Raw genomic sequence first — 23,761 nt, 5'->3', positions numbered from 1 at the left:
CATCTGGCTTCCAAGAAACTGGCAGGAGGAGATGAGTTTCTCCCCATCCCTCCCCCCCTGACCACATGGTACTACTTATTCTTCACATCGCACTGGCAAGCACTTCACTCTCAGGGCCACATATTGCTCCAAAAGAGGCTAGGAAAGGTGGCCCAGACTCTGTTACTAAGGAATAAGGGTGAATGGACATTGGGAAGCAGCTAGCAATATCTGTAGTAAGTACATTTCATTATCATCAAAACTGGGTATCTGGTCATTGGCAGTACAGAGCAATTTGGCATCCTACATCTAAAAGCCCAAGGGTTAACATGGAGGCATTGTAAAAGTCTAATAGTCTATCAAGAGGCATTGAAAATAATGTTATTTGGAACACCCATTTCATGGGGAGAACTGATAGGATGCTTTTGCCATCAGTTAAGAGCTGAAGTATTATTTCAATAACCGAAGTGTTTAGTCAACAATGATGGAGGTAGTTAGCAGCAGCAATTTGCAGCCCAAACTTTACCTTCGACCTACCAACCTGTACATCCAGTTACCTATTCAACATCTTCTGAAAATTTTAAAGACCACCCAAATCCAACAAGTCCAACATCAAAGTCATTTTGTCTCCAAAACCTAGGTCTTCTCCAGTATGTCTCATCTCAGTGAATGATACCACCTTTACCCAGATGCTCAAGCCAGAATCCTGGGTGTCAACCTGGATCTTCCCTTTTCCTTAGCACCAATATCCACTCAGTCACCACATCCTGCACATATTTTACTCCGTAATACCTGTTAAATCCACCCACCTCTTTCCATGACCCAGGCCACTAGTTTAATACAACTTAACTCCATTTCTTGTTCTGGACAGCTGTAATAGATTCCCTGTTGGTCCCTCCACACCCATTCTGGCCATACCTCCAACCCAAACCATTGTCAACACTGCAGCCAAAATGTTTACTTGGAAACACAATGAAATCATACCATACCTCAGCATAAAACACGTCAACTGTTCACCATTCCTCTTAGAATAAAAATCAAAACCTTTACACGAACTACAAGATTAAATATATCTCCAGTTCATCCCATTTCCTGATTCCACTCACTCTCTGTGATTCAGCAATACCAATCTTTTCCAGTTCCTCAAATATGCCATTTTCTTTCCTGTCTTGGAGCCTTTATACATGGCGCTCCTCCATATAAAAGGTTCTTATTCACCCCCACTACTCACTAATCCTCCCTTCACTCCCTTATTATCAATAACTCAATTCAAATGTCTTCCTCAAGAAAGTGAACAAGTCAGACTAGTCTAAGTACCCCTATTAGACACTCTATTAATATGGCAAACTTACCCTCTGTAGTCCTTTTCATAATTATAATTGAGTAATTAATTGTATCTACTGGCTCCCCTGCTGGAAAGGATGATCCATGAAGACAGGATCATTCTCTATTTTGTTCATATCTATAGCCTCATTTCCTAGCATAGTGACTAGCATAATGTTCTCAGTATACGCCAGTTGAAGAAATGAGTGAACTAATGAATAAGTGAATGAATAAAGAAATCCCATGCAAGCAGAATGTCTCATTCCAGGAGATCAGAAGTAGACTTGACATAGTCATGGGAGAAGGGGAGGGTAGCATGAAGATACCCAGAAGTGGGGTAAATATGGAACACTTTTACTTACTATAAGATCAGAGCTGTACAAACAGCATTACAACCAGTAAGCAGCTGAAATAGGGATCTTCATATTTACCCCACCTAGGATCAGCTAGGTTTCACATCCTTAGGCAGAGTTGATGGATATTTGACAGACTTGAGTGTAACCAGAAGGGTCACCTGAGCTTTCTAAAGTGTAAACTCCATGAAAACAGGAGCTTGGGGTCCACTCTGCTCACAGAGTATCTCAAACACCTAGAATGGTGCCTGGAATAGAGTCAGTGTTCAATAAATATGCATAGAATGAATTTCAACATGCATGGCCACAAGTAAGAAAGAAGTGAGTATTAGCAGCCACAAATTCAAAACAAGAGGCAAGGGGTGGTTGAAAGATGTACAGACTAGCATTCACACACACACACACACACACACACACACACACACAAAGTATTTACAAGGGACACTGTGCAGTCTTTAGTCCTTTGACCCAAGCACAGAGGCTGTAAAGCATCTCATTTTAATCATATTGTTGACACCTTTCACTTTCTCCCCACAGTTTTGCCAGTTTGCTTTGCTTTAAGTGTAGTTTTCAAACACCAGTTACTTCCTTTCACTTTATAGAGCATTCTTATACCATCTGAACCATACCACAAACCGATGGGTAAGTAGGTTTCAGTTTTATTTGGCATGTGAAATAACTAAGTATCAGAAATATTAAGGCACTGGTCCAAGTTAGCACTGTCCACAGAACAGCACGAGTGGGACCTGAAATTGTCTTCTACTTCCAGATTCTATTCCTCTTACATTATTCTCACTTCTGGGTAATGGTCATGACAAAGGAAATAGCACATCCAAAATCAATGACTAGGTCTGGAGCGTGGGCAGAACTATTAAAAACTTGAAGAGATTATTGGTAAAAACTTGCCTATAACATTTGTATAATTTCTGCTCTTCTGAAAGCTTCTTCCACTATGGTTTAAGAAAACAATGCATGTGAGTCTCATCTGAAGTTTACTGATATGGAAATGTTATAGCAATCAAATGTCCTACATTGGCTGATGTAAGATATGGTCACTTTGGGGAAGATATTTACTTTCCCACAACATTCTTCAATACATTTCAAAGACCCAGTCCTCTGGGGCTCAGTTCCAGCTATCCCAAAACAGCCAGCAGAGAGGCAGTGTTTTGGTTTTTATACCTGAATTACCCTACTCTCTACCCTCTGTCTTGCATTGGCCCTAGAGTCCAGCCCACAGTGTTTGCTCAGGCAGAGTCAAGAGGCAGGTATTATAAAGTTCCCTTGTTTGAATGGAGCTGAGATTCAGGGCCACCAGTGATTCTGTACAATCCCAACAGACTACAGCTGGGAGGACTGCATTATGGTAATCAGATTGAAACTAGAGGCCATCACTGGATCACTCCTCTGAATGGGAAGCTTGTTACAATACTGATTCTTAACCAGTTATAACTGGCTAGGGTCTGAGAATCTTCATCTCTAACAAGCCCTCAGGGGATTGCAATCCTCACTTGGAGTAGCAAGACCCTAAACCATATCAACACAGCTTCCCACCCAGTTTACCTGCCCTCCTTGTACCTGTACTTCATAGCAGATCACAGAATGTCATTAGACATTTGGAGGGCTATTTGAATAATATCTGTCACCCCCCAAAATGTAAAGTGTTGAGAACATATCACTCAAAATCTAGTCAGGAAAACAGAGACCACATCAGATAGTTTAACAGAAGGCATTTAATTTAGGAAACTAGTTGCAAAGTTGTGGAAAAACTGAGAGTGAAACATTCCAGGGTGAAGCAAGAGCAGGAAGCCCCTAATAGGGCTAGAAGGAAAATGAAAGGAAGGACTTGTACTTGATCCCAAGATCTGGGCTGTTTAGTGGGAGCAGGACTCATGACAGAATATGCCTTGTGGGAGGCAGGACACAGAGAACATGTAGCCACTTCCCAACGTGGAAGATGAGAGCCACAATGAGAAATACCATTGCTTCTCCTCTTATTCCTGCTCAACTATCTTTTTCTAGTACCTTCTATTGGCTGAATCTAGCAAGAAGCCACTTGATGTGGGAATCTGGAAAATACAGTTTGCAGGAAAAGATCAAGAAATTAATCTGTAAACAATTCATCAGTGAGGCATATCTACTTAACTTAAAGCATAGTGCCTAGCATACAGTAGACATTTTGTAAACATGTGTTGAAAGACTAAACAACTAAAGGAGAAGTAAAAGCCAGATACCCTTTTCACCCTACACGCGCGTGCACACACACACACACACACACACACACACAACCCCCTCACAGTGGCATACCTTGCACTTATTAAAACTTTGATACTAGCCATCTGTGGCCACTGGCCTGTTGGAATACCAAGCCTCTATATCATCCAAAGTTACCATCATGCCAGACTATAGCCAATGGGAGTGAAGAATTATCCAAGAGCAGTGAATATGGTAAGCAGCTTCCACCGTTGAGCAAAATTCTTTTCTAGTAGTCTGTGGCCCAAACTTGGGAGAGTAGGAGTAGGTGAGCATAAAACATTCTTAGAACAGTTTGGTTGCCACCCACAATAGGGAGGACAGTAATGGTGGCACAACAGCATCATCTGCAGCCAGCACAAGCCTCATAATGGAACAAGCAATCCACCGTTAAGGTAACCTCAGCTTCCCCCAAAGATTCGACTGTTGTTGAATGACACAGTTATGCCAGTCATTCTCTTATAGGACAAGCTGGACCACTATTGCCTACTACCTGGCTCTCAAAGTCAACAGAGTGCAAAATCACTAATAATAATGGACCATTTACTGAGAACTAATGCCACACACTGAATTCAACACCTTTTCCTGCTTTATCTCATTTTGTCCTTGCCTTAACTCAATGAGGTTGGAACTATTCTCATTTCCATCTTCCAAGAGAGGACATTTACCAAGAGACAACTTAGAGACTTAAGTTTTCCTGCTCAAGATCATGTGGCAGATAAGTAACAGAGCTGGATTCAAACCCAGGAAATGTGACTCCAAAGCCACTTTTTATCTCTGATTCACAAGACAGACTGTCATCATTAGGGCAGGGATTTCCTCACATAGGCATGGGTATGTGGTTTCATTCTTCAGACCGCAGCACTGCACTGATTCCACAAAGTGGACCAATATTCCTCACATCTGCTTATGTGTGCCTTTCTTAGTGTGATATATATATATATATAGAGAGAGAGAGAGAGAGAGAGAGAGAGAGACTTAAGAAAGGACTTTAGATGTTCAGTAACTCTTGATGATCTAGGAAAGTTTTCTAGGAGATCTGAAGCAGAGACTAACATCAGTTCTTAGATGTCTAGTGGCATTCTGAAGTACAGCTACACAAAATAGAGTGGAGCTGGATCTTTTGAGAAGCCTCCCTCTCTCCTGTGGTGATGGAAAATGACTATGACACAATGCCATCAACTCTGACCCACCTGACCAAAGTCCATGAAGCTCAGCAATTTTCTCTGGCAGTCTACTTAGCATCTCTCAGAGCCAAGCTTTACTGGGAAGGACGGGCATTCTAGAAAAACTGTCAAATAAGATTTACATTCCAGAAGTTGTACTGGACATTTCTCCTATGTCAGCTGCTTTTAAAAATTGTGTAGGCCCCCCTATAATGTATCCTAAATCCTACTGGCACCCTGGGATCAAGGAGGGGGGGGGGGTTCTCCTTGGTACAGAAAACCCACAAAGCAATCACACTTAGCTTCCTCATCTTTCCTCCCTCAGGGGTTGCCAGTGGGGTCTTTAATAGAGTAAAGAAGGAGAATTAGGTGCTATCTTTCTCCTCGATGGAAAGCTTTAGCAAGGTCATTAACATTACCTTGAGAAATCTCCCATTTTTCGTTAAAACTGTGGCACTGAAATCTTTGATCAACCCAAAAAAAGTTTAAATCTATCAACTGCTACTTGTTTTTTGAGCACTGGAAAAAAGATAGAAAGGACATGGTCCTGCCCTCAAGGAGCACACAAACTAGTTGGCTGGTGTATCAGATATACATTCCCACAAAAAATGCTGAATAACAAATAATCATGCAAAGTAAGCACTTAGTATTTACATATCTGGGGTTGTTAGGTAAATTTGCTGATCTTGGGTGGCTTTTCTCACATGTCTAGGGGTTGGTTGTCTATAGGCTGGTCAAGTATGGCCTTAGCTAGTTTGACAAGGGTGACTAGTGTTTCATTCCCCTTCTGGGACCAGCAGGCTATCTTGGGCATGTCCTTTTCATGGCAACAGTAGAGTGCAAAAGCACAGGCAAAATGCACAAGCACTTTTTAAATAGGATCTGCTAATATCTTATTAGCCAAGCAAGTCACGTGTCCAAATCCAGATTGAAGGGTGGAAAATAGACTTTGCCTATTTAGTGAGAAGTACTCCAATGTCATGAGACAAGGGGCAAGGATACAGAAAAGGCTGAGATGTGGGTCCATGAATGGAATCAATCCATAGCAGACAGGTAAGAGAGAAATACAAAAGTGTATACATGACCAAGCTCCCTGGCATGGTTTACCCATGGCTAGCTCTGACCTATGGCTTCAATTTACTGTCTCCTTTCCCACCTATATCGCTTTCTTCATCTCACTAAGAGACTTGGTGTTCTCTCACATCCTGGCCTTGGTCTAATTTCTATCTGCCTGGAAGGCCATTTCTTCCCCCATCTCACCTGACATTTGCCCAGTCAACTCTACTCATTCTTCAGGCTTCAACTCACACTTCAATTCCTCTGCTAAGTCTTTTTTAAACTCTTGAACCTGAGTTGGGACCCATCTGTGTCCCCTCCTCCTCCCTGTTCTCACCCCCTGTGGCACAAATAAGCTATATTACCATTTACTGTCTACTTGTTTCTTTCTTCCTCTAGACTGTATTTTCCAAGAGGGAGGGACTGTAGCCCCAGAGCCCAGCAGTAAAAGCAGTGAATGCGAGATGAATGAAACTGCTCAGAGTCTTGGCACAAGCCGGGAAGGAGAGAAAAAGGACAGCAAACAACACGATCAAGGAGGGAAGAGGGAATTTCCTCCTAAAACAGTTAAATAGGAAAGGTATAGACTAGAGATGGCCTTGAAAGCTAAAAGGGACATGTAGGTTATGTGGATGGATTCAAATACCACTGAAAGTTTCTGAGAAAGAGTGTGTGGCAACGATTCATTTTCAGCATATACTTAAGAATAACGCTATCCAACAGAAATAAAACATGAACCACTAATGTGGGCCCACTTAGGTAACTTTACATCTTCTGAAAGCCACACTTTAAAAAGTAGAGATGAAATTTATTTTGCTAAAATATTTTACTTAATCCAGTGTATCCAATATACTATCATTTCTATGTGTAATTAACATAAAAAAACTAATACATTATTTTACATTATTTTTTTTTATACTATGTCTTTGAACCCCGCTGTGTATTTTACATGTCAAGCACAGCTCCATTTGAATTAGCTACATTTCAAGGGCTCGACAGCCACAGTGGCTAGTGACTACTGTGCTGAACAGTTCAGGTGGGGGCAAAGAAGTCATCCAGGAGTAATTTCAGGGCGGTGATGGCAATGAAAATGTTGACAATGTTGAGAATGGAGAGAAAGGCAAGTGTGTGACATTCTCCTGGCAGAATTAGCATGTCAGTTTGTCTGAAAGAGAGCCTTCGCACTGCTAACGTATATTTACACATTTGGCCTTCAGTCTGCATTGGAAAGGAGAATCAGTTCACATACAAGCTGTGATTTTGTTTATATTTCTGTTCTCAAAGATAGCTATTTGGTAGTGAAACCTACCACCTTTATCCAAGCCATGAAAATAGTGAAAATACTTTTGGAGGCTGATTTCCCTAGTGTGGAATGCAAGATTTGTGAAATTCAAGCATATCTGCTAGAATTCAAGCCCATTTTTATGTGATATGGGTCACAATCAATTCAATTCCACAATCATTGAATGAGTTCCCACTAATTGGAAGCTTGAGCTACTGAGCAATTATCCTTTGCAGAAGAGTAAACAAAAGCATAATTTATTAATTTGCTATTTATTCCCCCAGTTATATAATTAGCTAACTGTTGCAGACTTACATTGTGTTATGTCTGTATGATGTAAAGGTACATAGACATAGTTTATTCAATTTTATGTTAAGCCATACGTGGAGATGATCTATTCTCTGCCTTTTCAGCTATCATGTCTTCATTTTACAAATGAAAAATATTTAAAAAGAATAAAGGACTTGCCTAAATACAGTCAATGGGAGATTTAATGAGAGTACCCTGAGGTTATTTCTAAGGCTATTTCTATGGCTATATGTGTGTGCATGATAAACGAATAAAACATATTAAGTTATTAAATAATTTCCTATCTTTGGAACTATTTTAAGCATATATGTTTCTAATAAAATGAATTGCAAGTAAGACCTCCAGTTCTTAAACAGAACAAAACTTGATTTGTCCCCAAACTGTGTCTTCATATTAGCAGAACTCTCTTATTCTTATGAGCATCTTTAACATATCTTTTTAAATGATCTGGATTGACTGTCTAGACTGTTTCAAGTTCCCTGGATAATTTCACAGCTCCCTCTTTGCTCTGACAATGTTCATATGACCTTGAGTTAAATTAGAGAGGTTTCTTTTCTTCTAAATGTTTCATATGCACTACATACATTACTTAATATTGGAGATTTTTGCTTTAAAAGTATAAGGGAAAAAATTTCCTGTTGAGTGATATTAAATACCACTTATCTGAGATTATCAGGTTACATGACTACACATTTTCCAGCCCTTTCTTTCTGAAAAAAAAAATCCACTGTTATTGAAATGTAAAGAAATTAATGCATTTTTAATCAAATCAATATACATTTGCTATAACAAGAGAACAATCCATTTTGAGTTGAGCACTGTGTTTTTTAAAACTAATAGAATCATGGCAGGTCAAGAAACAAATATATTGGAACTTAACTAAATGTGTCTGTTTTGTTGCTAATACTAATATGATTTCATTAGGAGCATCTGATAAATCTCAAGGGTTTGGACATTCTCTTCTGCTTTTTCATATAACAATGTGGGCAATTAAGAATTCAACAATTAGTTTAAGAATTCAGAAATTACTTTCCCCCTGGATAAACTCACCTCATGAGAAGTGAGGACCTGCAAAGGTGAGACACTCTGGATCCAGTAGGGAGTCTCCAATTTTGACACTAAGGAACTTATATTCTTATACCATGTCAGCCTCTGAAAGGTAGGGACGCACCCAGAAGCACCCCATAATTTTTTCACTAATCACATACAAAGCCACAGGATGTCAGAGACTCTTGAAGTATTCTCTAATCCAAGCCTTTCAGCTGCAGATTCGATGCAGAACATAAACCTAAACTCTCCCAGAGTTTACTCACATGTCCAGTTAGCGCCTCTCGAGGTAAACTCCCCATCAGCCTCTTCGAATTCTACTCTATTTTCTTTGTAACTAAAGGAATGTTTGTTAAGGTGCAATTAAGTGCAAAGAGTCCACTCTTTAAGCTTTAAGGCATTGCCCTTGGCTTTAGCTTTCAGAGATTTGGTGAGCAAATCTGTATTCACCCTGCTCAGACCCTTCGTGACTTTATAGACTTCAATCACATCCCAGCCAGCCTTCATCTTTCATATTATTCCATCCAAACTAAAGACATCTGAAGATTTGAAACATTTGGAAGCATTCCCTTTCATTTCCAGCCAAGATAAAAATAGAGGCTTCCATTGTGCTCTCAAGGAAAAAAAAAAGTCTATGTTTTCGGTACTTGGGGCTGTCTCAAAAAAAAATGAGATCTCACAGACTATATCTCTAGAGAAGGCACATGAACAGGAGACACTTAGGCCCACGAGAGACCCAAATCTAAATACCTACATCCACTCTCACCTTTAAAAGACTCCTCTTGCTTACGCAACCATTCTGGAGTGGGGATGCTGACCCATTTCTTTCTTTTGTATGTATTAAGGGAAAGTTGCCAGAGGAGGAAAGTGTACTGTCCCAAAATATTTCTTCCACAAATTATTTCTTCTTTATCTTTACCTTCCACACAGCTGTTGCTGATTTCTTTGATTTAATAAATTGTATGTGTTTTTTCAAGGTAAGAATATTTCTCCTAGCATGAGCTGTAAAACACAAATGTCTCTGAGTTAATTTACCAGTTATCTACACGTAGACTGTGAATTGCTTTAATCAGATTGCTTTCCTTACTGATACTCATGTAAGATGAACACTAAAAGAATTGTGAGTTTTTGACCAGAAGAATAAAAACAGAAGCACAGGGCACTAACAAGAAAGTTAGGTTTGAACTGTCAGATCAATAAGGAACATTGGACCACCAGCAGATAATGTAAGGTCCTGATCCTTGGGTAGGAGAAGAGATGAAGGAGGAAACACAGGCCAAAGAGACAGAAGAAAGTAGGAAAGAAGCCAATACACCCAGATTGTAGGTATGTTCAAAAGAACATTTGTTGAAAGTTTAATTCTTACAATTGTCTTGCAAATTACAGGTTATTATGCCAATGTACAGATATGAAAACTGAGGCTCAGAGAATCTAATGAAGTTTCAAAGGCTACATATGTCACTTATTGAATATTATATACTAAATATATAAATTTTCTCAGAGAATCCTCAAAACAATTCTAGGAAGTAGGTACTATTGTATGCATTTTAAAGTTGAGAAAAGAGGGGCACCTGGGTGGCTCAGTCGGTTAAGCTTCCGACTTCAGCTCAGGTCATGATCTCACGGTTTGTGGGCTTGAGCCCCATGTCCGGCTCTCTGCTGACAGCTCAGAGCCTGGAGCCTCCTTCGGATTCTGTGTGTGTGTCTCTCTCTCTGCCCCTGCCCCACTCATGCTGTCTCTATTTCTCATAAATAAATAAACTTTTAAAAAATAAATAAATACACTTGAGATAACAAAGAGAAAATTTAAGTTTCCAGGGATCCAGAACTAGTAAAGGACAGAGCTGGGGTTAGAACCCAGGTTTTTCTGACTCCACGGCCAAGGCTCCAAACCACTAAGCAGCACTATCCTTCTACCTCAAAGTCAAAACTGTTCTGCTACACCACAGCAATCCAGCACCTTGCTGGCGATAGAGTTTGCTGCTTGGGGTATTCAGTCAAAGATTTTTTAGCAGGCTTTTTTATAACCCCATCTCCCTTTTTTTGTTGTTGTTCATTAGGATTACCCAGTAAATTCTCATACTATCCTCGGTTATGCAAGTTTGCTCACAAAAGCCTTTCCAAGAAACCGGGTGTCCTTGGTATTGGTTCCAGACATTCTAATGACTACTTATGTGTCTTAGCATCAACCACAGGGACCAGTAGGCACAAAGTCACATCAATGAAATGAGAGGATTAGAGCCCTCTTAGCACCAAAATTCCATAATCTTTTTGCAGTCTTCTGTCGACTTGGCAAATTGCAAATCTTCTCCTAAGTATTAAAATTTTGTGTATATTTAGCACAAACTGGAGAAGGTAGAGAACCATTGCAGATTTGTTGTTAAAGCTCCATTGTTGTCCCTACTGCACACAATGTAATGTTGGAGATAATGTATCTGCGGCTTCCTTGTGTGGATACTCCACAATATTAGCTTTGAGGGTTTGTGTTTGTTTAATTCCATTTGCAAACTGGATTCCACAGTGTCACCAAGAGTAAAGCATCTTGCCATTCAGCATCTATGGAGTAGAGAATATATGCCACAAACTTCAGGAATAAACATGAATGTTGACATATAAATTGTGTTCTGTGAGAACTCACAGTATAGAGGAGGGACCAGACAATTATCATAGCTAGCTAACTTTTAATGAGCATCTGATATATGCCAAGCAGTGCTCTGAGCACTTTACATGGATTGTCTCATTTAATCCTCATGTGTGGAGTATGAGGTAAATACTAGTGATATCTTCATTTGACAGATGAAGAAACCGAGTCTAAAGGAGTTAATTAACTTTTTTAAAATCACAGAGATAGTAAATGCTGGAGTTTGGATTATACTTCAGGCTTTAGGTTTTAGCTTATACACTGGCCCTTCCTGCTGTACTACTGTCTTATAGTACTTTAGTAAAATTTATGACAAAGGTATCCATGGGAAGCTGTAGGAGCAGAGATAAGGAACATATGACCTAGTCGGGCTTCAGAAATTTCTGGAAAAGTATGTCTTGAGTTTGAGGTTATTGATTTTTTCTTTGGAAAGGATCTTTTCCTTAGTATTGATTATCAAATAAATTTGAATTAAATACCATTTATTTTTTATACCATTATTATTACAATTGAGACAATTTTTATTTCATTCAAAAAAAGGGATTGGGGGAAACCATCCAGTTGGAAATTATTTATTCAAGTTATTTGTTTGAATTCAACCCAAACTTTAAAATTATTTGAACAAGTTATCAAGAGAATAAATTCTGAATAAATTCAGAGCTATAGAACAAAGAATAAACTGAATGACTTCACATATAGTATTTTAAAAACCAGCAAAATGTGTCTTTTTAGAGTTCTCTTAATTGTGCTTCAATTAAAAAATATTAATAATGTGATTTTTGCTTTACTAGTGGGGGAAAAAAGGAACAAGGGAGGTGGTAAATGCTTTCTGACAACACCAACCTGAAACTCTGGCAAAACTGAAGTTTACTTTGGACGTCCTAGGCCAGCCTTATCTGATCAATTTCTGTTATTTTCCTTAAGCATGGCTCTCAATTCCAACTCCATTTTCTTCTATTATGTGATGTTGTTCAAATCAAAATCAAAGATGAAGTTCAGACTAGAGAGTAAAAATGGACTTGTCCATGGGACACATTTGTTGGGGTCAGAAGGGCAAAGGAGTGAAAGCCAGAATGTTGCTGCCTGTAATCATCCCCTCTGATACTACAAAGAACAGACATTCAGTAACCTCTGAGAGATGATGAAACCTCTGGAGAGCATTCTCACTACAGGAAGGTGGCAAGGAAGCCAAAATAAACAACACAACTTTTAGGCTCAAGCCCACACATGCTTATGACAAAAGGTATTGACAAACTCGTCTTCTCTACCATCACCTCCCACCCTCCACCATACCCTAAGGCAGAGCTGTGAGCCATGCTTGACTTTGAAAACAATTCTTAGGTCATTAGGCACCATCTATAAAGTCCAGGCACTAGCTAACTGGAGGCGTAATGGTACCAAGTATCAGTGGGTAAGAGTCATAAGACTTATTCTCTTCACTTGCCTTCTTCTACTCAAACTGTGGCCCATCTACATTTCCACAAATCCCTAAGGGCAGATTTTACTTACTCACCTTTTACCTACCAACCTTCCAGGCAGTCGCTTACATTTAAAGATGACTCCCTAAGGATAGTTAACTGGGAATGCTCTGTGTCTTGAAATGTCTCTAATTGCTTCCTCATTTTTGTCTAGTTTTTTGTGTGTTCCAAAATGCCCTTAGGGTCTTTTGCTGAGCAAATCTTTTTATATTAGCCTTCTAATCATTTCACGATTTTTTTTTAAATTTATTTTACTCTAGTCCAGCCAAAAATCAGAGTACTTAAATAAAACCATCCCTTGGTGTCACTTTCAATTCCAAGATTTCATGATCCCATAAGAATTTTTACTAGAAGTATTGGGGCCAACAAAGAAAAGCAACCATAAAAGTGAAACAGGATTGTTTTAGGTTCAACACAAAGAAGGAATTCTTAAAGATATGAATAAATTAAAAGTAGGACTTTGTATGGGAGCCTGGGTGGCTCAGTTGGTTTAGCAGCTGACTTTGGCTCAGGTCTTGATCTCACAGCTCATGGGTTTGAGCCCCATTTCGGTTTCTGTGCTGACAGCTCAGAGATGGAGACTGCTTCAGAATCTGTATCTCCCTCTCTGCCCGTCCCTCACCCACACTCTGTCTCTAAAATATAAATAAATAAATAAATAAATAAATAAATAAATAAATAAATAAATAAAAGTAGAACTTTGTATAATACCTTTCTATGGTGGACCTTGAGAATAAACTATCTTTGAGGATAGATTAGACTTGATTATTTCTTGAGCCCCTTCCTATCCAAAGACAATTGTATTTATACCTTAAATCAGTATTTCTTAAAATGAGCTCAGGGACCATAACCTCAGAATTAGGATGTTCATAAATATTCAGATTTCTAGGCTTCACCCCAGAATGCACATTTTTAGCAAACCTCCTAGCTAATATTTATGCATCATAAAATTTAAGAACCACTATAGAATTAAGAAGAGACTTCCAAATAGTATTTCTGAATGTTTCTAAAGAGGTGCAAATTAGGTATTAAGGTAGAAATCTTTGCTCTGAAGATTGGCCCCTTCTGTAAATACCAAATCACAATGCTAGAGATCTCTGAAAAAGGAAAGAAGTCTAATAAAAATCCCTTAATCTTTTCGTCTGCTAAAGTATTTTCAATGATTTTTTTTTCAAACTCATTATGGAATGTTTAAAGTCTAAAGAGTTCAGAGTTTGTTCTGATCCAACCCATTCATTTTACAGAAAAGGAAAGTGAGAATGGAAAGATTACAGCTTACCCATGGTCAGTCAGCTAGGAAGGCCAATGGAAGGCTTACAATTCAATTGTTGGTCCTTGTTCCAGTACTCACCTCAAGGTGAATTTCTGCCTACATGGACTATTTCTACAATATGTTTTCAACAACGTTCTTTGATTTATTTTGTTTTAATGACAGATATTTCTTTTTAAACTCAAAGATGAGCAAGTCACAAAATATAACACTTACCACTCAGTATTACAACTCAAAGTTTACTAAAATTTTACCAAGATCATTCTTTAGTACTCAAAGTACTAAAGAGTTGTGGTAGCTACACCTAAATTTTAGATAAATTGATCTATTGATCGATTAAAAGACATACAGATGAGACCCATATATGTATGGTAGCTAGGGCAATTCACAGAGACATTTCTAGCAGAGCTATTAAATATTCTAGAAAAGGATTGCCTGTCATTCTGCTCATATAAGTATATCTAATATTCATACATTCATTCAATTTACCAATATTTGTCGAGTGCCAACCATGTGCCAGATATTATGCCATTCTATTGTAGTTGCATCTTTTGTGGAAATCAGGTTCTAGGATTAGCACTAGAAGCAAAACTCACAGAATCAAAATTACCATTGGGAAAAAATCTATTAGGAAGGTTTATAACCCCTTCTCCCGGTTCCTTCTCTGACCGAGCACCAGGTGAAGTTCTTAGCTTGCTTTTAGTGACATGTTGTTGTTAAAATTAAGTCTCCTTAAACATTTGAATCATTGTGCATAGAAGTACTCAGTGTAAGAAGCACATAAGGACTGAGACCAACTCAGGAAACAACTTGGGTTCACATCTATCTCTTGCTCATTTATTGGATGAAAAGGCAAGCAGAATCATCCACTCCATTTAGATTATTTTTTTCTTCTCTTTTTTCCACCAAGTGGATAGAGTTGAATTCAAGTGATTTAAATCCAAGTATGTTGGGACCTCTTGCCATTTGTCATAACCTGTTGTCATTTTGCATCATACTGTTCAATCTACATGCTATTCTCTTAAATTGGCTCATCTACACCCACTGGAAGGAAAAATGTAAGAGACTTTCTGTCAAGAGGGGGAGCCTCAGTTTTAACCTCTCTATTGCTAATATCTTCAGGCTGCTATTCAAGTACGTATTCAGTGTTTTACTATCTTCTTGGCCTTGACCTCCTGGCCTCAAGCTGGCAGCTCAAACAGCTGCTATACCCTGGAATAAAGAGTTGGTTCCCTGGCTTGGAAACTGCTGATGCTTTTCCATAGTGCTCCCTAAGCTATTAGGTCAATGGTGGATCCTAACTTCCTTTGATTTGCATAGTATTCGCTTCCTACTGCGGCCCCATTCTCCACATGAGCCCCAAATCCTGGAACAACTCCAAATAACATATTTAGATCAGTAATAAAGTTTGGTTACACTTCTATAGTTTATCCTATCAAATTGCCTAAGCTCTGAGGAGGGAGGGAGAAATTGTTTCCAGAAACCATCAATTCACAGCCCATTTATCAACCCTATAGAACAAAGGGTACCATGTGGCACTGAATTATGGGGATTCTTGTCCATTAAAAATAGGATTGACAGCAACAGCTTATTTCACAGAATCCTCTAACTGGAGGTCATTAAATCCAATGACTTCTTGATTGGCTCTGAATTAAGAACCAAAAGATGAAAGACTCCACATTTCCCATCTCTAATCTTATGAGCCACTCAACCTAAATCCTGGGCTTTATTGTCAAGCATCATACTATGTGGAGTAGCATAACAAGCCCCTAACCAGATCAAGCTCACTCAAGCTACAGTATAACAGCATCAGGATTAGTAACTTCCAGGCTAGTGACCACAAGCCATGAAGAGCTAACATTTCTCTAGCTTTGGAAAAATCTGAAGATATCCTGCCACCAAGAGAAATAGTAATGGCACAGCTGGCAAGCACTGAAACTTGGGACTCAGTAGTATTTTATTTTGCTTTCATTCCCCAGTTCTCATTATATTTCCAGCCCCCATCCTCTTCAATAAACATATCTTAATGAAAGTCTTTAAGAAAAAAAAAGTGACTAGAAAACATGTAAAGAAATATTCTTTAATACATGAGTGGTAATTAAAATGTGAGCATGCCCTGAGGGCAGAAAATGGATACCTCTGTTAGGAATTTCAAAGCTAATAAATACAGCAATATAAATACACCATTAAATTGCATTGTAACCAACAAACAGACATATGAATTATTGAGCCGTACATAAACTTTAGGACCTGACTGCAGAAAAGGCCAAGAGCAACCAAAAAAGTTCCAAATTAATTGAGCAAGTAATAAGATACAGGAGGGTAAAAGGTTTAAAATGGAACAGCTGAAGCCCTGAAGTACATTCTCAAGAGAAGAACACCACGTGGAGAGAGATACAGAGAGAGAGAGAGCAGAAGAGAAGCAACATGGAAGAGTTCAGAGGTTATTCTGCTAAATGCATACCTTGTGGCTTAGATCTCAGCACTGACGCCAGTTTGATTCTGAAGATAGAATATGTTTCTAGAAGCACAGCTGTGGAAACAAAATGAGATTCTATTTTAAATATAATATAGAGCACTGTCTGTGTACCTTTATTAAAAGTCTACTGCAAGCTTCTACTTCTGACCCTGATGGAGTATCAGGGACCAGATTTACCCTCCCACCTTAAGTAACTTTACAAAACAGACCAAACATATGAAGCACTAGTTTCCAGACATTGGACAATAGGAAGCACAGGTCAGTGATGCCTGAGTGAAAGAGTACAAACCAGGTGAGTTTTACCTCGACTGCTCCCTTTTACTGCCTTGAGAGAGTATCTAGGCTATAATGGAGACAGGAAACCCAAACAGAGCCTGGCTTTCTCCCTGAGTTGAGAAGATAGAGCTGACTAAGAAGGGAGGCCAAGTAGGTAGAATTCACAGCACGCCGTACCAGAGAGGGGAATCTCGTGTTCGAAAGATATACAGAGGGTTTCTCTGAGTACTCACCTGACAGCTGACCAGGACATGTATGTGTGAGGAAATTACTGAGGACAGGTAAAGACGGCTGAAAAGAAGCAATCCACAGAGTTCACACACATCTGAAAATAGTTCCATTTCTCCCCTGCCCCCACCACAGTAGAAAACATAATGCACAGAGCATCAGGTGGAGGACTCAGAAGGCTATCGACTCAGTAGTGAGAAAAAATTATTCCTAGACGGAAGGTTACTCCACTTAGCAAATTTTTAAAACAGGCCTACCGGATCAAACTGTTTCCATGTGACTTAAATGTGTCCAGAACAAAGTTCAAGCATATTTAAAAGAATGCAAAATATATTCAGCACCCAACAAGATAAAATTCACAGTAACTGGCATCCAATGAAAAATCACCAAGCATGCAAAGAAGCATAATGAGGAGAAAAACAATGACTAGAAACAGATTCAGAAATGACACAAATGATGGAACAAGTGGGCAAAAATATTAAAACAAATACCACAACTCTATTCCATTTATCCAAGGTAGAGCAGTGTCTCTCAGCTTTGGTGCTCCTGCCATTTGGAGCCAGATAATTCTTCATTGAGCGAGCTGTCCTGTGTACTATAGGATGTTTAGCAGCCGCCTGGCCTCTACCCACTAGATTCCAGTAGCGTTCCCCATGCTCCCCTGTGACAAGCAAAATGTCTTCAGACATTTTCATCTGTCTCCTCGAGGGCAAAATTACCTCTGGTTGAGCACCACTAAGGTAGAGGAAACCATGAGCAAGTCAAGGAGACTTGCTCCAAAAAAATTAAAATTTCTATAGATGAAAAATGCAATCAGATGAAAAATACACTGAGTGAAATAAATAGCAGATTAGACGCCACAGGAATAAAATGAATAAACCTGGATCTAAAATGACAGAAACTCTCCAAAATGAAACACAGAGAGAGTCTACCCTGTTGTAGAGTTGTTTCTCATAGTACATGTTCTATGAATGGTGTTAGCACATCAGCTACAGGGCTGTTGTAGCAAACCAGTCTAATGAAAAAGGATGGTAGGATGAAAACAACGGTGGTGATGGTAGGAAATCAGTTCCACAACTGCTACTTTTAATAGTGTAGCAGTATAAGGACTAGCTAACATTGAGTTTTCTGTACCACTTTGCTAAGTACTTTGTATGCACTCTTTCATTTAATATTCACAGCAATCCTGAGAGTTAGAAATCACCATTCCTGTTTACAGATAAGGAAGCTGAATTTCAAACACTTTCAATAAATAGCAAAGATCACAGGATCATAGGATCACACAGCTACAAACCGTAAAGGAAGAATTGCAACCTATATCTACTCTACTCTACAGACTGCTTTTCTAACCACTGGGCTTCCTGATACAGAATGACTGGTTGAAAGCAAGATAGTTGAGAGAGAATTCAAAGAAGAATCAAAGTGGAATTTGATGACTGACTTGGATGTATAAGAAAGAAAATACAGCAAATGGAAAGTATATTTTCCAAGAAAAAGCAGAAGGGTCAAAAATATAAATAAAGCTGTATACATGCACAGCCCATAGAACTTTAGGGCTGGAGGGAATATGAAAGATAATCTCTTCCAGACGCAGATGCACATGCTCACACACATACACACACACACACACACACACACACACACACATACTTTTAAACAGCAAAATAAATACAGATCTAGAGACTTTGCTTTCCTTTTCTACATTTGTTGAGTGTTTTAGTTTTTTAAATGTTTGTATTTATTTTTGAGAAAGAAAGAGACAGAGTGTGAGCAGGAGAGGGTCAGACAGAGAAGAAGACACAGAATCTGACACAGGCTCCAGGCTCTGGGTTGTCAGCACAGGGCCCAACATGGGTCTCAAACCCACGAACTGGGAGATCATGACCTGAGCCAAAGTCAGATGCTTAACTGACGGAGCCACCCAGGCACCCTTGAGTGTTTTAAATGACTTGTTTAGTTGCCCCAGCTAGTTAAAAGCTATGCCAAGACTTAAGCTCTAATTGTGCTCTTTCTACTCCGACGCCCTGTTTCTCCTGTATAAATATGTAAACGTGCCTACCCCATGCCTAACACATGGCAGATTCCTAATAAATATTAGATGTTTTATTGACAACCAATTAAGCCATTCAAACGACTTGTGCATATAGACACAGCATTACTGCATGGGGGCAGATCCATTCTGAAACTGCCTCAGCTTATTCTTCACAGAATAATCTTATTTACTATCAAATGGTATAGCCAAGTCACAGGGACTGGAGAAAGAACAGATGTTTTAAGGATTATTTCCCCTCACATAGTGTGTTCTTGAAACCCTCTCATGTTAAAGCACCTAACACCAGAGCAGAACGGGAATAGAATAATCATCTTCACATAGACAGCATTACCCATGTTTACAATCCTTCACACAAGAAGGATCAGCTGATGAAGGCAGCCAGTCTGAATGTACAATTATAGGAGCATGACGAAAACCAGGTGAACCATTCACCACAGGGTCTGAATCATTCAGACCCTGTATCAGCCCCCAAACCAAAACGGTGGCCTTAATCCCTTTATCCCCACATTCTGCTCACACAATCGGTATGCCCAGTTAGAGATGGTTTTCTCTGCATGAGACTGCTGTCCTGAGCAACATGTGACATGATTTGCCTTCAAAGAACCTCTCCATCGCCCTTGGCACCAACATTTCCTAATGTTTATGTTTTTGAGACGAGAGTGTTGGTGATAAAGCTCTCGGTCACACGGAGGTGCCTTTTTGCTCTGGCAGTTCACAAGATATTCAGTTTTATTTAATGGCTTAACTGCTTCATAATTGCTCATATTCAGCTGCTCCTAAGCCTGAATGATCTCAGCATTTAATATGCCTTGTCTAATTTTTAGCCACATCAATCTATACAAATAGCTCATCACTACTCTGAAATGCTAATGCTTGTCACATATTTCAATCGCCTCTATAAGACCTTGTTCCTGTGTTCATAAATCTTGTTAACATTTCAAGACCTTTATTTTCTTGTCCAATGATTCAAAGATACATATAGATAGATATAGATATAGATATAGATATAGATATAGATATAGATATAGATGTATAAGACCTCATCTTTTCCAAGGATTCAGTATTTTTAAAATATGAAATAAAAAAAGATAAGTGACTTCTTTTTTACTAAATCTACTTAACACTATTTATAATTATTTGTAGCATTTTACACCTTCTGCCTTGTTTTCATGGTTATTCACATATTTTTCTTACCTCCTCTTCTTGTTTATAAACACTATGGGATAAACCAAGGAGACAAAAAAACAACTGGGGGAAGAGGGGTAAGAGGGGCCAGAGGCCACTTTTCAAGATGTTATCTGAGAGCTGAAAAGTGGGAATGGAAAGTCACAATGAGGACTGGTTCAGTTCTCTTACTTTCTGTAGAACAGCATACAAATCAACAGTCACGATGTGACAGTGACCTATTTCATCAGAATGTTAATTTCTCCAGTAAGGTAAGTAATTACATCATCAGAAAGGGGTAGGGCAATAGCAAGAAAAAGTTTCCAAGTCAGCTTGAAGTGTAAAGATGCAACTGTAACATGCCCCATAACAGGGTAAATGACATCGACTGGAGATCCACAAAGGTCCTCTAAGTTACTGATACTGTCTTTCTAGATTATCTGTTAAGTATATGCTGATATATTAGTCTGTCTAATTACATCCTCCAAGGTAGAGACTATTTTTTTAAAAGCAACCTCTCTATCTTTATGTACTGTTTACAGTATATCACCCCCACTAAAACATAAGCTCTGAGAATCCTGAAACTCTGTTGGTTTTTTTCACAACAGCATACCCAGCTGTGGAATAAGGCACATAGTAGGCACTCAATGTGCTAAAGAAATGAGTGATACTAACCTGGTATCAATGTGAACTTAAATTGGTTGCTAATAAGACTGTACGGCCCTTGGGCCCAGAAGGGAGCTTTCACAGCTAAATAAAATAGTGTCTATTTTTAAAACCAATCAAGTGCCCCTACGATAAATGACTCTTACAATGGTCGTATATTCTTTAGGCTGCAAATGCTAGACGTGGCAGATCTGAGCAGCAGCCCATCCCTGCCCCTCTTCCAACTCCATGCACCCCCGACACCCAGGCTCAGGAAGAAAGCAAAAAGCAGTGGCCCAAGGACTGCGCTTACTGGAGTTGATGCTCTTCCAGAGGACTTTCAAAGCACCACTACTGCTCGTAGGAAGGGTGACCATCTGGTACTATCTCCCAGCTCTCCTCTTCCTTGCGCTCTTTTCTGAGCTGAGAATGTACAGGGTTTCTCTCTCTTTTCAGTAACTTAATAGCATACAGTACCACAGATTGAACGTTCAGTGTTTGTTTCAATTCCTACATGTAAATATCCATTTTCCTTAAACCCAGTGTCATTACCTTCAAGGGCATAATCATCCACAGGACTGTTTCAGTTGTATCTACCAGAATTCATTATTACCCAAGCACCGTAAAATCATTCACAGATCGTGGTCTTCCCTGAGAGCAGAAAAATAAGGTACTTGACATAATTCTTAACTACATTGACTGGACCTTCCACAAATGTTCCAATAAAAGAATTGTTCTTTCTCCCTCGTCAAGTACTTATTACCCTTAATAGCACCTGTTATGACTGAGGCCTTTAGCAAAAAGAATGTTAGCTTAAAATTGCATGTTGTTAGTTATAATTTGCCTGCTGGGAAAAATGTTGCGTAAGTAATAAATACATTTTATTAATAGAAAACTAGGTCAGAATAAAAAAGTCCACTCTCCAACTACCTTTCTTCTCTTTCCCCTAATTTGTGCTACTTTCCAAAAGCTGCAGGTGCTCCCGGGAATGACTATAACAGCTGGAGCAGGGTTCTCCTTACAAAAGCAGCCATGGGGAAACTACTTGCATCAAATTGGTCTCCTGTGTTCTGGCCTCCCTTTCTGCAACAATTTACCTCCATTTAGTTTCTCCTCCCTTTCATTAATGTCACATGGCATCATGATCTGATAAACCCATTCACAGTAAAACATCAGAGGACTAGCATGTCACTTTGCTCAGGGGTATTTGTGTTTCAAAGAAGGTGTGGAGGTAAAAAAACAATATTTAAACCACAGTAATTAATTTCTAATGGAATTTCAAGTCTTTTTCATCTACCAGTAAGATCCAACTACCCACAGATCTCAGAGGCATTCATTTTTTTATTCATTTATCCATTCGGTCACCAGATGTTTATTGAGAGCTTACTATGTACCAGTCACTGAGCAAAGTACTAAAAATGTAATAATATGGCAGACCTAGTCCCTGACCTCACAGAACTTATACACAATTCTCTCAATCTTGTTTCACATAAGAACACTGAAGCCTGATTCAACATTGTAGCCAACACACTTCAAATACCTTTTACTTCCTTCGAGGCCCCCAAACTCCCAGAAATTTCTATCCCGATTTTAACTAAAAAGCATTTCCTAGTTCTGATATCTGTCAAGTCTTTAATTTCTCCTCAACCTCTACGACTAAAAAGTTGATCTGCCAGAAGTGTTCCAAAACTTTTCTCTAAAGCACTTCAGGGTCAGTTTCAAATTTACAAACTGGAGAGACCCCTTGAATAGTTTCTCCGTAAAATGATCCTCGAGGTAAAAGTAGCAGCTTTCTTCAAAAAGGAAAGTCATTCGGTACATTAGGAAGTGTGACATCACACCTTCCAGCAGCAGCCCATCACAGAAATAAGAGGCCAACTGACCCAAAGAGAACCTGAGTGATAGCAAACAGCCTGGAAAAGGCAATCAGTATCCATAAGAATAATCACTCTAGATGTTTCCGCCCGGCCACCATTCTGTCAGAGTCTGTGCCTTGCCCCTGGATACACCCCTTTTAATCATTTCTCTTTAATTGTCAGATAGATTTTTTCTGGTTTTGCTCATATCATTAAATATTTTTCTATTTTGTTTCAGCCTCATCAGTTTCAACATGGATAGTGCGTCTTGATCCCATCCTGCAGAAGCTAGGGGGAAAAGGACAATTTTGCCACTGAAACCTAAAGTTTGACATCAAAATATGATGGGATTTATCAAAGAAGCCAGTGACAGGCAGGAGACATATTTCCAGATGACCTAAGGGTATCAGGTAAAACTCTCAGTGGTGATACAGGAGCACTGTGGATGGCAATAATGGTCAAAAGTCCACTGAACCAAAGTTGTGGTTGTAGCAAAGGAAAAGGAGGTCATTTTGGAGCAAACACCATTCGTAAATTTGGGGACGGCTGAATTAAATTAGTAGGCTGCAAAGAAATTTATTTCTGGAGACAATTTTCAGGGCTGCTCTAGCAGACTTTGAAGACCAGGAATTAGAGATACTTTTAAAAACTGTTTGATCTATATATAGGGAAAAGAAGCTATATAAAGGAAAGGGAAGTAAAATACTCAGCTGGTTCTATGTGAAGCAGAGCAAAGTCTTTTCTAGTAATGTTTTGCATGTGGAGCCATGCTACAATTACTTTAAAATGACTAAGGTTAATAGTTGGAGCATCCAAACAATACTGCAAAAATTTAGAAGGCTATAAGTAAATAGTTATTAGAATATTTGGAAATAAATTTATACAGGTGTACAAATCTTGATGTTG

The 23,761-nt window shown here is 39.0% G+C and overlaps 1 long non-coding RNA gene across 1 annotated transcript in view; it reads right to left on the bottom strand.

The window, feature by feature from the left end:
• Positions 1 to 23,761, bottom strand: part of LOC131503723 (uncharacterized) — a 79,180-nt gene that overhangs the window by 39,224 nt on the left and 16,195 nt on the right. Inside the window, exons 2-3 of the long non-coding RNA XR_009257543.1 lie at positions 16,619 to 16,687; positions 9,532 to 9,767 (exon numbers count right to left, since the gene is read on the bottom strand). This is a non-coding gene — a long non-coding RNA (uncharacterized LOC131503723). The remainder of the gene's footprint in view (positions 1 to 9,531; positions 9,768 to 16,618; positions 16,688 to 23,761) is intronic.

This window comes from Neofelis nebulosa, chromosome 2, assembly GCF_028018385.1.
Source record: "Neofelis nebulosa isolate mNeoNeb1 chromosome 2, mNeoNeb1.pri, whole genome shotgun sequence".
Classification (NCBI taxonomy): domain Eukaryota; kingdom Metazoa; phylum Chordata; class Mammalia; order Carnivora; family Felidae; genus Neofelis; species Neofelis nebulosa.
The sequence above is the reverse complement of the archived record's forward strand: the minus strand, read 5'-3'. Positions and strand labels throughout refer to the sequence as shown.